Below are 17,949 nucleotides of genomic sequence, written 5' to 3' on the forward strand. Positions count from 1 at the left end.
AGGTACAAGCAGCTGAAAACAGAAACCATATGCCTCCTTAATTCTACGAATCTTAACTGTTGCTTCTCTGAGAACGTTAACATTTATAATAAACATATTTTCATAGGTTCACAGATTTTAAATCCATGAGGAATGATTATGATCATCTTGTCTTACTTCCTGTATAACATAGGCCAGAGAATTTCATCCAGCTGTTCCTGCACTGAGCACAATAACTTGTAGAGAAAGAACGTGGGAAAACACTAGCAAACAGATGCTCTGCAAACAAAATAGATGGAAGGGGCACCAACTGATAAGTGCTGTGCATTAATAAAGCTTACTCCAGGATTGTCCTGGAGTCTCCAGGAATTAAAGATGAATCTTTAATTCAGTGGTTCTTAACCTTTACTGCAGCCTGCACCCCTTTGGTTCTCAAAATATGTTATAGAATCATAGACTTTAAGGTCAGAAGGGACCATTATGATTGTCTAGTCTGATCTCCTGCACAACGCAGGCCACAGAATCTCACCCACCCACTCCTGTAACAAACCCCTAACCTATGTCTGAGCTATTGAAGTCCTCAAATCATGGTTTAAAGACTTCAAGGTGCAGAGAATCCTCCAGCGAGTGACTGGTGCCTCACGCTGCAGAGGAAGGTGAAAAACCCCCATGCCAATCTGCCCTGGGGGAAAATTCCTTCCCGACCCCAAATATGACGATCAGCTAAACCCTGAGCATGTGGGCAAGACTCACCAGCCAGACACCCAGGAAAGAATTCTCTTTAGTAACTCAGATCCCACCCCATTTAACAACCCATCATAGGCCAACGCTAATAGTTGAAGATCAATTAATTGCCAAAATTAGGCTATCCCATCATATCATCCCTTCCATAAACTTATCAAGCTTAGTCATGAAGCCAGATATGTCTTTTGCCCCCACTGCTCCCCTTGGAAGGCTGTTCCAGAACTTCGCTCCTCTGATGGTTAGAAACCTTCATCTAATTTCAAGTCTAAACTTCCTAATGGCCAGTTTATATCCATTTGTTCTTGCGTCCACATTGGTACTGAGCTTAAATAATTCTTCTTGCACCCCTTATAAAAAATCATTGAAGTAGGTCAGTTCTTTAAACCTAGATATATTTTTGTTTGTATATTACAGAAATCGTTAAAAAATGTATGTTAATAAATACATAGGTTTGATTAAACAAAGTAGTTGTACTTGCGTGCCTGTGCTTAATTTGTGTTTTCGATGATTTACCTTCTAAAAAAATCTGGCATGTCTCGCACCCCCAGAAAAGGCATCTCGCACCCCCTGGGGGTGCATGCACCCCAGGTTAAGAACCACTGCTTTAATTAAAGACTATGTCATGTGATGAAACTTCCTGGAATACATCCAACCCAAATTGGCAGTCCTACACTTAAATCCTGAAGGATTTGTCTCCGTGCTGACACCAAACTGGAGTGAATTTCATCACGGGGAATATATCTGTAGAGTAAGGAGGAAATTTGCACACCCCGTCCCTTCCCCTGGCTCTAAACTTTCCTTAAGGGCCTGATCCAAAGCCCACTGAAATCAGCAGGAATCTTCCCATGGACTTCAATGGGCTTTGGATCAAGCCATTACCTTCTTAACCAGGGAATGCATTTCCCCCCTTCTCTGTCTGTTTCTCACTACCACTTGCTAAATATGTGAGGACACAGTAGTAGCTGGCTCCTTCTACTGTGACCCTGGTTCTCAGAGGGAGATCTTCTTGGGGCCTTTCCAAGCTCAGAGTGTTTCACCACTAGATCGGGGGGCGGGGCCTGTGAATGCCGGTGCAAAAGCCTGTGAAACTCTTCCAACCACCCTGCCTAAAACCACAGCAAACTGTACAGCAGAACTAGGGGGGAGGATGGGTAAGGCAGCATGGACCCAGCCATGAGACACTTAGGCCATATTACTATGTAGCTGCCTCACAAGGGGGTGTAGTGAGGACTCATCCAGGCCTGCAGAGCGCTTTGAAGATGTGACGTGCCACGTAAGAGCTCAGTATGTTAGTATTAGGAACCCAGGGCTGCGTGAGCAGCGAGGTAAGAGCATCCCCCCGGAGAACTCTGTCTCTATGCAGGGATGCACACATTCAGGACTTCACACTCCATCTTTACAATTGGCCACAGGGGCTTCCAAAGGCTCTGGAATTTCCCTTATTGGCCATGCTGCAGCAGATTGCCCTAGTGAGAATGTCTGTCGTGGAGACAACTGGGCTCCCCCACTCCACTTTCCAGATTGGAAAACCTTGGCTGTTGTAATTTTCAATCTTGGGAATTGCTTTGCAATTCCCATGTGTTGCCCTTAGGATGCTTCCTATGCCCCAGATGTGCAGCAGCTGAGTGTGGTGGTGATCTGAGCCCCACAGGGTTCCATGCCAGCAGGAAAGGAGGCTTTCTAGCCACTCTGGGTGGTTCTGTCTACACTGCAATTAAAGAGCTGCTAGCCCAGGTCAGCTGGCTCAGGCTGCGGGGCTATAAAATTGCAGTGTAGACATCTGGGCTCAGGTTAGAGCTTGTGTTCTGTGAGGGAGAGGCTCAGAGCCAGGGCTCCAGCCCCCAAATGCCTACATTGCTATTTTTTTGCCTACATTTCAGTCCCAGCCCCACGAGCTGTAAGTAAGGTTCACCCGTGCAGGGGGAATCTGCTCTCAGTTTGAGCTCCAAGCCCAACAGCCCACCTCTTGCTGCTGCCTGCTGCCTCCAGCTAGGAATAGCAAGGAGGCAGGTGACTTCTATACTGGGGTTTACACTGGTGCAGCTAAATCAGTACGAACACCCCCAGTATAGAAAGCCTCTCAGTAAAGCGTGTGATAGCAGCACATACTGAACCATGGGGGGGGTCTAAGGCTAATAATGGGGCTAGTTTAAGGGGAGACTCTGAATTCTCTCTTTTCTCCATCCCTTTCTTCTCTCCTCCAGTTGGAATGTGAACGTAGCACGCTGGATGGACTGATCCCAAGCCCTTTTGGCCAAGCCTCTGCAATAATCAGTGCTTCTTATGAAACGGAAGGCAGACCTGCCTTGGTCTGGGGTTCGCAAGATAAAACCCCCAACCCATTTTGTGTTCTACTAGGAGCCTGACATGGGTGAGGAGAGTGTGGGGAAGATTGGGTGCCTATACCCTGCAATACTGCAGTGCAGGTCACAGCTGGACACCAAAGCACCCAGGAAAGCAGGGGTGGGCGATCCTGTAATGCAGCAGCCCAGGTCAGCAAGGAGCAATGGTAACAATGCAATGCAGATGTAAGCCAAGGAGCAGTGCACACAGATGGAAGAAGGGGAGCACTTCTGACATACTTCATGCACATCTGAACTGGAGAGCAGCGGAAGGGGTGAAGCTGAGCCCTGTAGTCTCTCTACTCCACTCTACTGAAGATTAAGGCAACTCCCACCTGTTCCTTTTTTTAAATAAACAAATTAGGTGCATGTCTTCAGATACCTGGCAAGCTGCCACTGCAGCCCGGGAGTGGGTGGTCTGTCTGCCACAGCCTGAGCTGGGTGTGTTTTCAGCTGTGCCCTTGATGATTCCTGCTATTGGGGCAGTAACGTTTCTCTGAAGCAGTCTCAGTGGCCTCTCCATGCTGCTTCCCCAGGGCTGGCTAGTTTGGCTATTTGCCTGCAAGTGGGTGGAGGGGACTGTTGTACAGAAATTCTCTGGTATCTGATAATCTTCGATTTCCTGAGGAGCCTAGACATTCACACTCCACCTCCCTCTCACCTTTGTGAGTATCTCAGAGTGGTATCTGTCAGGTCATCTCTGGTACCCCATGGAGCTGCACCCCTCATGGTATATAGGGCCCTGACGCACCTTCAGTTCTTTCTTGCCGTCTAACTCCAACAGAGGGGAAGGTGAGTGGAATGGACATGAACAACACATCTTGAAGAACAACAGTTACGGAAGTCAGTAACCATTTTTTCTTCTTTGAGTGCTTGCTACATTCCAACGTAGGTGATTCCCAAGCAGTTGTGCAAGTGGAGGGTTCAAAGTTCATTGGCGTACTGACTGTAGCACTGCCCAGCCGAAACCTGCATCATCTCTAGCTTGCTGGGTGATGGCGCAGTACGATGTGAATGTGTGGACTGACAACCGCGTCGATGCTCTACAGATGTCCTGGATTGGAACCTACACTGCCAACGACGACACTGGAGCTCTTGTAAAATGGGCTGTCAACCGAGGAGCTGGGATCTTCACCAAGTCATACCATGTGCAGATACAGGATGAGATCCATGACGAGATTCTCTGGGTCAAGACTGGATGGCCTTTCATTCTGTCTGTGATGGCTATGAACAGCTGGGTGAACTTCCAAAAGGGTTTAGTCCTTTCTATGTAAAACGCTAGTGTACCCCTCATATCCAGCAAATGGAGTCTCTGGGTCCTCCCTGTTAGCATCTGGCTTAGGCTAGAAGACTGGCAGAAAGACATCCTGGTTACTATGGAATTGTGAGACCACCTTTGGCAGGAAGGATGGGTGTGGCCGCAGCTGTACCTTGTCCTTGAAGAAGACTGTGTACAGTTAGAGGTAAGAGATAATGGCGGCTAGGAAGCCAGTTTCCAAGACAAGTACAGCAGAGAGAACATTGCCAGTGGTTCAAATGGGGGTCCTGTTAGCCTTGCCAGCACCAAATTGATGTCTCAGGGAGGTAGTGGCTGGCATATCTGGGAGTACAGCTGTTCCAATCCCTTAAGGAAATGTGCACAGGGTGAGTTTGAGAAGATCAACTGACTGTTCATCCATGAGTGAAAAGCTAAGATTTCATCTATATGGACTCTTATAGATGACACTTTTAAGCTTTGCTGCTTTAAGTGGAGTAGGTAATCTGGAATAAAGGGCAGTGATGACTCAGTAGGTGAAACACCCTTTTGTAGTGATCAGATTGAGAATCTCTTCCACTTTGCCAGTGGTTCTAGTAGATAGCTTTCTGCTCCCTAAAAGCACCTTGTGAACAGTCCCAGAGCATACCAGTTCTGTGGGGCTCAGCCATGGAGCTTCCATGCTGTGAGATGAAGAGACTCGAGGATGATGTAGACGGCTGTGATCCTGGGAGATCAAGTCCAGAAACGGAGGCAGGCTGACTGGCATGTCCACCGAGAGTTCTAGGAGGGTGGTGAACAAGTGCTGACATGGCCAGGCCAGCACTATCAGGATAAGATGCACCTGTCCCTTCTGACCTTCAGCAGGACTCTGTATATGAGAGGGATGGGAGGGAAATGCATAGGGAGGAGAAAGGCGAACCTGGGCTGTGGCCTTGAAAGGAGCAGAACTGAAGACACTTCCTCTTGTACTTCATTGCAAACAGGTCTACCTGGGGAGTTCCCCACTTCTGGAACAGTGTGTTCATGACGTCTGGGCGAAAGGACCACTCGTGCTGGTCAGAAAATGATCTGCGGAGATGATCCACTAACTCAGTCTGCGACCCTGGTAGGTATGAGGCTTCGAGATAGATTGAGTGGGCTTTGCAGAATTCCCACAGGCAAAGAGCCTCCAGGCACATGGGAGAGGAGCATGCCCTACCCTGCTTGTTTATGTAAAACATTGCTGTTGTGTTCTCTGTGAGGACTGACATGCAGTTGCCCTCCAGGTAGAGTTAGAACACCTGACAAACTAGGTGCACTACCTTCAGTTCCCTCACATTGATGTGTAACAAGAGCTTGTCTGGAGACCAGAGGCCCTGAGTCCTGAGGGTCCCCAAGAGAGCCCCCCATCCCATCACCAATACATCTGTGATGAGAGACATTGACGGTTGGGATCACAAGGATAGGACTCTTGTGCATACTGTCCCCGGATCCAGCCACCAAAGGAGGGTGAAAATCACTGTCGGGGAAATAAGACCACCTTGTCCAGATGGTGTCGGCCTGGTTTGTGTACTGATGCCAGCCAAGTCTGGCGAGGCTGAGCCGTAGTCTCTCATGTTGTACCACATAGGTGCAAGATGCCATATTCCCCAGGAGCTTTAAGCAGTTTCTTGCTGTGGTGATGGGGTAATTCCTCAGACTCTCTCTGAGTACCTTTAAAAAAGGGAAGAAGGAGGATCCTGGGAACTACAGGCCAGTCAGCCTCACCTCAGTCCCCGGAAAAATCATGGAGCAGGTCCTCAAGGAATCAATTCTGAAGCACTTACACAAGAGGAAAGTGATCAGGAACAGTCAGCATGGATTCACCAAGGGAAAGTCATGACTGACTAATCTAATTGCCTACTATGATGAGATAACTGGTTCTGTGGAAGAAGGGAAAGCAGTGGACATGTTATTCCTTGACTTTAGCAAAGCTTTTGACACGGTCTCCCACAGTATTCTTGTCAGCAAGTTAAAGAAGTATGGGCTGGATGGATGCACTACAAGGTGGGTAGAAAGTTGGCTAGATTGTCGGGCTCAACGGGTAGTGATCAATGGCTCCATGTCTAGTTGGCAGCCGGTATCTAGTGGAGTGCCCCAAGGGTCGGTCCTGGGACCGGTTTTGTAAGTAAGTCCCTCGCTGCCTCAAATACCTCCGGTGTAGATAGTAGTGCTAGGGCTGTCGAACACCGATGGCTCTCACTTGGTGAAGAGTCCAATGGTACCAGACTCATTGGTGCTCTTCCTGGGGCCAGAGTCAATGGTACCACTCACCCCCCTGGCATTTCTGAGTGGCCCGGCACTGGTTGCACTCTATCAGCATCTCTATGGCCCACAGATTTTGGGGTTGGAGAATGCCCCCAGTCAATCTTTCTCTGCTTCTTTCTTGATAGCGGTGATGAAGAGCGATGCTGAGAGTCCCGTGCAAGAGTTGACTTCCTTGGTGCTGGGGATGTGTGTTGGTGCCAGGAGTCCCGGGGTGTTGGCACGGAGTTCTTTCTCCGTGCCAAGGAGGCTGAACGGCATTGCACCTTGCTCAGAGATGCCCAGGCACTTATCACTGAAGTCAAAGTGCTCAGTGCCGAGTTCCCATGACTTGGCTCCAAAGGCGGATGGAGTGCAGCCTCCATGAGGAGGAACTTAAGTCTGTGTCCCTGTCCTTTTTTGTTCTGGGTCTAAAGCCCCTGCAGATCCTGCAATGCTCCTGCACGAGGGCCTTGCCCAGGCACTTAATGCAGCTAGCGTGTGGGTCACTAACCTGCATCAGTTTATGGTAGGACACACATGGTTTGAACCCCAGGGACTAAGGTACACCCCAGTGCCGGGGAAGGGCTAGCCCCGTTAAGCGGGGTTTGCTACTGACTATACTACTAACTAGCTAATTAACTAATTAAAACTTAACTCTAAAAAGGTAACTATTTACAGTCTACAAAACAAGTCCACTGAGAAAATATACTTGTGGGAAAAACACAAGAATGAGCAGAAGTTACAGCAACCATTACAGGCAGTAAGAAGGAACTGAAGGGGCAGTGGGGCCCTATGTACTGGCGCTATGAGGGCACAACTCCCGGGGGCACCACAGCCGACCCAGAGGATACCACTGAGGGAAAACTTTCGGGTGATAGTGCTCAGGGCGAGCACACACCTGCATTGAAATGGACATGAGTAAGCACGCGAAGAAGATAAATAACTTGAATATGAATGAATAAAGATGAATGAAGATGAATAAACCACCCCACTGAGCGAGGTAAGTTACCATGACCTAAGGACCAGTGTGGACAGCGCTATGTCGGCGGGAGAGCTTCTGCCACTCACGGAGGTGGTTTTATTATGCTGACAGGAGATCTTTTTTCCATCGGCATAAAGCATCCTCACCAGACGTGCTGCATCAGTGCAGCGGCACACTGCAGTGCTGTATGTGTAGACATGGCCTAAACACCTTAATCCTAAACAGCTTTCATGACAGCCCGTTGTGAAGTCATCAGTACCACAGGTGGGAGGTCAAAATGAGCTCACTCTTGCAGATGACAAGGGTAAGAGGGAGCATATGGGAATGACTACAGTCTCCTTGCTGCCACAGTTATTCACACTAATTTATCATTTTCCCCCCCTTAATTAAAACTCTAGCTGTGTCAGATGAGGCATCAAACAGACTATCAGTCACTGCACTGCTGAGCTCACTGGCTATGAGCCTTGAGCAAACAGCAGCCATCCAAAAATGGAGGTTCCACATTTCTTCCGCAGCTCCCCTTAATCAGCCTGGCTGGTGACATTTAGAGCCTGAACTTACTTCCTGGTTCTTTTACAAAACCCTTGCAGACCCCCTCACTTTATTCCAGCCTGGGCATTGTTCAAGGTGAGCCCAGCAGCCCTGTTCCAGAGGTAAACTGCATACTAACATAGTCCCTTTTCAGCCCTGGTAGCACCACCCCTGGGGGATGATCAGGGACAAACCCCTCAGGAAACATCTCAGATCAGCTTGAGAAAATGGTTAACAACAACGATGGGCCCCAACCAAACCCCTGAAACCAACATCTCTGAACTTTGGGGCCATTTGGAGACAGATCCCAACTTTGCAGCCTAGGCCCATCTCTTGTTAAAGCGTCAGGTCCCTGTATTGTATTAATAAAGAGACAGACAGTGAGGGCCTGATTCTTGCCTCCCTTACACTAGTTTACACCAGTGCAGCTCTGGAGGCAGGCACCAGAATTACAGCGTTATTACTATTCTTTGTCCTGTGGAGCGCCTAGGAACCCTGGTCACGGGGCTTCTAAATCCATCACATACTTTCATTTTTTGTGATTCAAAGGGAACTACAAAATTTTATATAAATTCTCTTGACAGGACATGACCAGTCAGAGTTATTTAGCTGTCCCCATCCATGCTGTTTGTTTAATTTTTGCATTCCACATTTGGACACAAACTGGTGAATCAGTTTCACTTTTCTTTTTAATCATTTCCATGTACTCAGTTTCTTTTTGGGTTACAATCACTCCCTGTTCAGTTTCACAGGCACACACTAGTCCAGTGCTGCAGTATTTAGGTTGCAGACACTGCAGAAAGTTAATTAAATCAAAAGTGCTGATTTCATAAGCTCTTTCGAACAGGTACTCCCTGGTCTTTGCACAGCGCCTGGAACAACTGGACCTTGTTTGTGAATCTGACCCCCCCATTTCTCAGCTAATAGTGAACCTAGGGTGGAATTTTCCAAAGTGCCTGTGTGTGAATTCAGAGCACAAGTCCCACGGAAAGTCACTTAGGTGCTTTTGCCAGCCCCACTCATAACATTCTGCATGATCCTCCCTCGCTGCTTCTCAAGCATTAACCTCAAGTAGCCCAAGGAGCAGATGTAATCATTATTAGGTGTGTCACAGAGTGCCTAGGAGGCCCGTCATCACTGACCACTGGAAGGATGATTGAAGGAAATTCAGGAACAATCATCAGAATTTGTTTTTCTAGCCACTGTTTATCATCCTGAAAAGAAATCAATAATCTTCTCTATTCCAGAACCATGCAGCTCCAATCTCTCTATCGACTACTTCATGTGGCCAAGATTAAATTGCTTCTGGCTCTTGGATGACACACTATAAATAGCCTCAGGAGCAGGGCTTTAGTTTAACAATCCCCACAAGTTGACACACTGACATCAGTACTGGAAGAAACCAGCACATCCCAGGGCTGAATCAAGCACCCCATGGATTGCAGGGGAACGTGGGCCTGAGCAGCCACCCCCCACCCCCGCCCCCGCATACACTCTGCTCAGCTTTACTAGCCAGTGTGGAGGGGAAATGGTGCCGTGGGCCCAGCCCCTGACTCCGTGGTCCCATCCTGCTGTCAGAACTGTGGACTTTGTGCACTGGGAGCACAAGGCCTGGGGCAGTGCCTAACCCCAGTGCAGGGGTCCTGAGTGGCGATGGGGTGGAGAGGTTCCTTGTACCTTCCCCCAGCTTGTGCAGCCACCCCTGGATGGGCATGTGCTAGGCTACAATGTGCATGTAAGTGAAGAGTGTGGGAGTCCCACTGGATGAAGGGGACTACAGAATGGGTGCTCATTATCACTCCTCAGCATGCTGTGCAAGAGCCCATGAAAAATAAACATGCCCACAGTTGAAGAAAACCTTTGCAGTCAAACCCCATCACACTTCGGCCCCAGCAATGGGGCTTGAGTTTTTAGTGGCAAGCCACTGCTCCCCACACTACTTATGCCAAGCTATTTGTACAAGAACTTGTGAAGGTGTAACACACTTGCTTGCAAAGTGTGTCTCACCTCCTCCTCTAGTGGCTGGTTTGCGTAGAGGATACCAGCCTTCTACTGCTGTCTACCTGGAGAGTTACTCCTTTAGCTCAAGCAGTCTGTGGTGTGGAAGGCCCAGGTTCAAACCCTGATGACAATCCACAGTGGGTATCACTTGGTGAAAGGCTACAAGTTCACTCCTCACTGACATCGGGCTCATTATGGCCATGATCCTGCTCCCATGGAAGGCAACAGGAAAATTCCTATTGATCTCAATGGTGTAGGATCAGGCCCTTCCCCACGCCAGATAACAAGCCCCCACAACACTATCTGCTTATTTAAAAGAGGACTTCTCACACAGCTCGTCCCATGGCCATAGCTTTCCCTGACAAGAATTTACAAGTGGCTGTTTGGAACAAGGCAGTTTTATCCTTCTCTCGAGACCTCATAAAATAACAATGGGCTTCGTGAATCAAGATGGACTGAGCATAGTGTAAGCTTCCCTAACTCAATGCTTCCCCAGGCTCCATTAAATTCAAATGGAGACCTCCTTATTGAGGCTCATTATAGATTGGCGAATTGCACAAGCAGCACATTTGTGGCAGCAGAGAACAAGAGCAGCCCCTAAAAACCCCACAACCCTTCCCTGGCAAAGAAATGGAGTCTGGCAGGGCAGAATTTACGCTGCTCCAGCTGCCAATAAAACAGAAATAGCACATACACTCCCGGTATGTAAACAGTTAGCAGTAGTTAGTGTGTATGGGAGATGCAGGCTTCAATCTACTCCTCTCTGCAGATGAATACTGAGCCATAAGTCTGTACCAATTTCTCACCTCTCTCCCCCTGGAGAACTTAAGGCCAGATTTTCAGAAAGGGCCCACAACTGGGGCACAATTTCCAGCAATGTACCACTCCCATATGGGCACCAAAACAAAAAGCCAGATTTTTCACCTGGCATGTTGGGGGCTGAGCCTTGGGAGAAAATCTGATTGGTATTTAGGTGCCCATATGGGAGCAAAGATCTTTTAGAAATCTGGCCCCAACAGTGGCTGCTGAACCCTTGAAAGTCTGACCCAAGGGGCACTGGAACAGGGAGGGCCAAGGGGCCATGGCTCTCCCATTTTTTAAAGTGAACATGCCTGGCCCATCCACTTTTCACCATGGGCCTGGCCCCCTGCCCCTCCTCTTCCCCCTGAGGCCCTGCCCTCCAGCCAGAGGCATACAGGTAAAAAAACCACACAGATCTGAGATATTTATGCTGCTCCGTGGGCTCCCCTCTACTGAGGATCTCCCATCACTCCAGTATCTGAACACCACGCAGTCCTTAATGTATTTATCCTCCCAATGGCTCCAAGAGGTAGGGCAGGGCTATTCCAGATGGGGACTGAGGCAAGTTGCTTAGTCTGTCTGCGCCTAAGGTCACACAGGAATCTGAAGTAGAAGCAGGGAACTGGACCTGATTCTCCCGAGGCCCAGGCTAGCATGCTAATTCATGGGCCATCCTTCATCCCCATTACCCTTGACTGCCAATGCCTCCTTGCCTGTGTATGGCTCTTTCTGGCCCCTCCTGAGTAGCTCTGCCAGCTTGCAGTGGGAGCCCACAGCAACTGGAGCCTGATTCAAAACCCTCAAAGGCAACAGGAGACTTTCCATTCACTTTGATATGCTTTGGATTAGGCCTTTAAGTCTGACCCCATGCCCCTTAATCCCCACAGGAATGCAGGCTGGCTGGGGTTAAGGTTTAGGGAGGAGAGGCTGGGTTCCTGCTCTCTCCAGAGTCCAAGAGTCAATCCTGGGGCTTCCCAAGAACATAAATTGTGTTTCTCCCCTTCTCACTTCTGCCTGTTTAATGATTGATCTGGTGTGCAATGGTAAAACATTGGCCTGGAAGGGGGATTGGTAGATTGGGATCTTCCATTACAAAGCATTAGGCAGCAAACGGGTTAAACACAGACATTACAAGCTGAAACAGCTGCATAACAAGAGCCAAGGAGTTAATCAGTAACTGGGCTGAGCAGCAAATCCCATGGGGAAATGAGGATCTGGAAAACAAGGTCATCTCCCTGGAAAGATGCTGGGCCAGAGAGATCATAGAATCATAGAATATCAGGGTTGGAAGGGACCTCAGGAGGTCATCTAGTCCAACCCCCTGCTCAAAGCAAGACCAATCCCCAACTAAATCATCCCAGCCAGGGCTTTGTCAAGCCTGACCTTAAAAAGGAAGGAAGGAAGGAGATTCCACCACCTCCCTAGGTAACGCATTCCAGTGTTTCACCACCCTCCTAGTGAAAAAGTTTTTCCTAAGATCCCCAGCTGGTGTCAACTGGCATCACTCTATTGGAGCTGATGGAGTGATGCTTATTCCCACCAGTGAGTCTCCGTCCCATCGGGCTGGCAGGCTTGGATTGCAGTGTTCAGAAGGGGAAGGCTGTGTGCTACCAAGATGGCAGGATGGGCAAAGGGCTAGGGATAAAGCATGAATTGGCCCCAATAACAGCTCTCCCACCTCACCTAGCGCTCACTGCCCCAGAACCCTGCCATCACTAGCTCCATGAGAAAAGCTGTTCTCATGGAGTTTCCAGACCAGAGGAGATCAGTTAAGCTTCTAGCTTTAGGGGCGAACATCCAAAGCAAGAACCTGATTCACCCCTGCCTTGCACCTTGTGTGGTCAGTTACAGTGTCTTGGCTCAGGCACAACAGAATGGGGAAGAGATGGCCAGCCCTCTGTGGAGATAGAGGTGGTTAGTGACTATTTAGAAAAGCTGGACGTGCACAAGTCCATGGGGCCGGACGAGTTGCATCCGAGAGTGCTGAAGGAATCGGCGGCTGTGATTGCAGAGCCCTTGGCCATTATCTTTGAAAACTCGTGGCGAACGGGGGAAGTCCCGGATGACTGGAAAAAGGCTAATGTAGTGCCAATCTTTAAAAAAGGGAAGAAGGAGGATCCTGGGAACTACAGGCCAGTCAGCCTCACCTCAGTCCCTGGAAAAATCATGGAGCAGGTCCTCAAAGAATCAATCCTGAAGCACTTACATGAGAGGAAAGTGATCAGGAACAGTCAGCATGGATTCACCAAGGGAAGGTCATGCCTGACTAATCTAATCGCTTTTTATGATGAGATTACTGGTTCTGTGGATGAAGGGAAAGCAGTGGATGTATTGTTTCTTGACTTTAGCAAAGCTTTTGACACGGTCTCCCACAGTATTCTTGTCAGCAAGTTAAAGAAGTATGGGCTAGATGAATGCACTATAAGGTGGGTAGGAAGCTGGCTAGATTGTCGGGCTCAACGGGTAGTGATCAATGGCTCCATGTCTAGTTGGCAGCCGGTGTCAAGTGGAGTGCCCCAGGGGTCGGTCCTGGGGCCGGTTTTGTTCAATATCTTCATAAATGATCTGGAGGATGGTGTGGATTGCACTCTCAGCAAATTTGCAGATGATACTAAACTGGGAGGAGTGGTAGATACGCTGGAGGGGAGGGATAGGATACAGAAGGACCTAGACAAATTGGAGGATTGGGCCAAAAGAAATCTGATGAGGTTCAATAAGGATAAGTGCAGAGTCCTGCACTTCGGATGGAAGAATCCAATGCACCGCTACAGACTAGGGACCGAATGGCTAGGCAGCAGTTCTGCGGAAAAGGACCTAGGGGTGACAGTGGACGAGAAGCTGGATATGAGTCAACAGTGTGCCCTTGTTGCCAAGAAGGCCAATGGCATTTTGGGATGTATAAGTAGGGGCATAGCGAGCAGATCGAGGGATGTGATCGTTCCCCTCTATTCGACATTGGTGAGGCCTCATCTGGAGTACTGTGTCCAGTTTTGGGCCCCACACTACAAGAAGGATGTGGATAAATTGGAGAGAGTCCAGCGAAGGGCAACAAAAATGATTAGGGGTCTAGAGCACATGACTTATGAAGAGAGGCTGAGGGAGCTGGGATTGTTTAGTCTGCGGAAGAGAAGAATGAGGGGGGATTTGATAGCTGCTTTCAACTACCTGAAAGGGGGTTCCAAAGAGGATGGCTCTAGACTGTTCTCAATGGTAGCAGATGACAGAACGAGGAGTAATGGTCTCAAGTTGCAATGGGGGAGGTTTAGATTGGATATTAGGAAAAACTTTTTCACTAAGAGGGTGGTGAAACACTGGAATGCGTTACCTAGGGAGGTGGTAGAATCTCCTTCCTTAGAGGTTTTTAAGGTCAGGCTTGACAAAGCCCTGGCTGGGATGATTTAACTGGGAATTGGTCCTGCTTCGAGCAGGGGGTTGGACTAGATGACCTTCTGGGGTCCCTTCCAACCCTGATATTCTATGATTCTATGATTCTATGATAACACTCTACTCTGCTGCTCTGGTAGCTTTTCACACCTGCTTTGCACAAGTTTACATGACAGCACAAAGTGTAAGGCAGTAGGATATCAGGTCCCAGTTCTTAGAGGACCAGATCTTCCTCTCAGCTATCTACCAGTTGAGGGCAGCTTTAAATTGCATCAAGGACTCCATATGATCCATATGGCAGAAGTTAGGGTCCATGCTGATCAGAGCATCCTCTCGCTGCCCTGGCCACACCCCCTCCCCATCTTAGCATCACCCACATTTTGGTTTGTACTGGCCACACATGAGCTGCACCAACTGGAGAGCGTGTGTTACAGGTCCCTGCCTGTGTCAATCCCCACAGGCTAGGAGTTGTCATGGCTCCATATAGGCAGCCCTGGCTCTTCAACTCATGCTTTTAGCTCTGGAGGTCTCCAGTTCAAATGCCTGGGGTGTCAGCCAAGACGCTGGCTCTCACAGTAGCACTGCCCAGAGTCTGCGCCAGTGGAGAGCCCAGGGTGTGGCTGGCCCAGGGTGCAATGTTACTTCCATGTGATGGATTCAGAGCTTTCAGCTTGACTGCTGCAGGTTGCCATTAGACAATGGCTGAGCTGCTGCTGCTCTCAGTTCATATGCTTCCTGCCTTGCATTCCCTTTACTCCTTATTTAATAGGAGCAGCTGCATAGAAACAGGACTGTTGTTTCTTTCCTTCTTACAAAACAAAAATGTGTATGAATCTAGTGCAGGTAACAGTGCTGGAGACTGGCGCAGGTACAGGGTCAGCTTCCCCCACACAAAACCTCCTGGCCACCTGCCCCACTCCTGTCCTGCAGGGACCCACCATTAGAGGCTGGGAAGTGATCCAGGCTCTAGGGCTGTTCTTCTCCTTGTTGATACTCCTTAAAACCTGACTCAAAGCAGCTACAGAAGAGCTGAAGGCCTGATGCTGATCTGTCTCACTCTCGTGTGAATCAGGAACAATTCCCTTGAAATCAGGGCAGTTCTTTTCCAGTGTAAAAGTGGGGTGAGCGAGAGGAAAATCAGACTATGGGCCAGATTCTCTGATGACCTGCACCTTGTCTGATCATTTACACCCATGTAAAGCAGTGTAAAATTCTAGCAAATCAGAATGGCAGCATTGTACACCTACCTTGCAGTGCAGAATCAGACCCGGCATCTACAAGAGCCCCAGACCCTAGAGGTTTGGTTCACAATCACCCTTCACTATTCCCCCATTACTAGGTACCAGAGATGGGCTCCAGTCAGAGGTAGAATTTGCACCTTGAACAACTGGGGACATTCAGTTCTGGAGCTTTACTTCAAGCTCATTGCAAAGACACAGGCTGCTTGCAAAATGGACTGCTGGATCCTGGTCTGGATTCCCAGCACCCCTAAACAGGGGCAGGGGCTTTTCAGATCCCAGGCGCTGGTTCAAGCTCACCTCTCGGACTTACAGCAGCATTCAGTTCTTTTTGCCACGCTCTTCTTTGTGGATCAGTGATTCCTTGTCTGTCTGTCTGTCTTCTCTGCTCTCAAGAACAACTGGAGCCTTGGAAATAATCTGATTTGAGGCTGCAAAATCTCATTTGCAGATGTATTAATGCATGGCTGGGATGACACAGGCCCCATCCTGTCTCCAATGAGTGAAACACAGAAAGCAATCTATCCAGGAAATCCATCTCCTGGAACAGGCTTCGGGGGAGGCGGAGGGGGGAAGGCGTCGAAAGCAATTACGGTTAAGAGGAAGATTAAAACAATATCTGCGCTATTCTTCCTCTGACCCCATCTCCCAGCTGCAGGAGGAAAGCGCTGAGCTACACAAAACAGCTTCCTGAGGATTCGGCCTTTAAACCATGACTTAAAGGCAGCTGCTTGCAGAATATAATTAAGGAGCTGACGCGCTCATTCCCATTTGCTGGCTATTCAAAGCAAAGGCATTTCAATCACAATGTTGTTAAAACAACAGATAAACAGAACAGCCAGGAGTGTACTTGAAAAGCAGATCCCACAGCATGGAGATTAGTGCTACCAAAGACATCAGGGTGAAAGCTTTAGACATTATGATTGTGTTGGGTGTAGCTATGTAACTCTCAGGACTGTTTTCTCCAAAATATGCCTTTAAATATCAAAGGAGTCTCCCCTCAGCTGGGACAGGTATCATTTCATTCTGAAAGTTGCTGCAGCATTATTTATTATTATTTCTATTGCAGCATCATGGACTGGGACCCCCATTGTGCCAGACCCAGAACAAAAAGATGGTCCCTACCCCAGAAAGCCTATGGTCTATAAGATGAGACAAAGGCATATACAGGCAGACCAGGGGCACACAAGGAAACAGCATGTTGGAGAGACACACGCTGCACTTTCTTGTGAAGACTTCACTTTTGTTCTTTCTTGTTTTCTTTGCTCTGAAATAAGAGTCACCCAGACTGAAAAGAATGCAGTGACTCTGATAGAAAGAGAGACAGGGGTTTTTTTAAGTGAGCTTTAACAAAGTGCTGGATGCAAAGATGTGGATTCTGCCTCATACAGCGCCCAGTCTAAATCCAGACAGGGCTGATACAGTACAGACACATGAGACATGCACGAAAGGGCCAAACCTCCAGGGCAGTGTTTTCTTAATGGCAGCATACTACATTCTGGGTCCAGTCCTGCTCTCATTGAGTCCATGAGACTCGGCTCCAATGGAACTATTCATGTGTTTAAAGTTAGGCATGTGCTTAACTGAATCAGGGCTTAAGTCAGTGGAAGAGTCTGCAACAGACTCCAGGATTCCTGGGGTCCCTGTTCAGCACATAAACACCTAGGCAACTCTCCCTCTTTCATGTGCAGACAGCTTGTGTCACAACTGGCACAGCAGGCTCATTCAGAAGGGAAGAGAGCATCACAGTCAGCATGCACTGCCTGCTGCTGGGATGCCAAATGGTTGCAGACTGGAAGCTGGAGATGTAGGCACCCAGATATTATGGTGATGGGTGCCAATGTAATGCTATGCTGAAAGATGCTAATGGCTGCTAGCAGGTGAGCGTTGGACCCCAAAACAATCACAGACCTTATGAAACCCAACAGGTGCAAGCACTCTCTTTCAGCATCATCAAAAGGAACAATCGACCCACTTTCTGTACTAACAGCTGCAGATAGGGAGGTGATCCCTAAGGCAATAAACAGCATGGCCAGGCATGAGCTAACTCAGCGAGATTTTCAGGAGTTTACCTGGTTGCAAGCACAGGGGCTAGGAGATTGGCTGCATCAGACGATGGAGGCAGAAAACCAAGAGAAGCAATGGTAAGTGTGACCCTGAGAAGAAACAACAGGATGGGACTTCTTGGGCACAGAACTTGCTGGGATGGCAGACCTGTGGATTTCTGAGCAATGAAACTGCTTGCTGTTTGTTTCTTGCTCAGGGAAACGCGACTGTGTGTACATTTTTTGCAGATAAACCACAAAGAATACTCATATCACTGATTTCTTATCCTAACAGAATCAACCCTGCAAGCTCCAAATTTTGGCTAACCACTCAGGCTAAAGGATACAAGATAATATACACACATGCACACTCACACTT

General features: G+C 48.5%; 1 protein-coding gene across 1 annotated transcript in view; it reads right to left on the reverse strand.

Annotated features, from left to right (window-relative positions):
• Positions 1–15,548, reverse strand: part of LOC141995064 (coiled-coil domain-containing protein 33-like) — a 318,466-nt gene extending 302,918 nt beyond the window's left edge. The window contains exon 1 of the mRNA XM_074965846.1: positions 15,535–15,548. The gene's annotated coding sequence lies outside the window, so the exon portion shown is untranslated. The remainder of the gene's footprint in view (positions 1–15,534) is intronic.
• Positions 15,549–17,949: the final 2,401 nt, after the last annotated feature.

The sequence above is a fragment of the Natator depressus genome, chromosome 10 (assembly GCF_965152275.1).
Source record: "Natator depressus isolate rNatDep1 chromosome 10, rNatDep2.hap1, whole genome shotgun sequence".
Classification (NCBI taxonomy): domain Eukaryota; kingdom Metazoa; phylum Chordata; order Testudines; family Cheloniidae; genus Natator; species Natator depressus.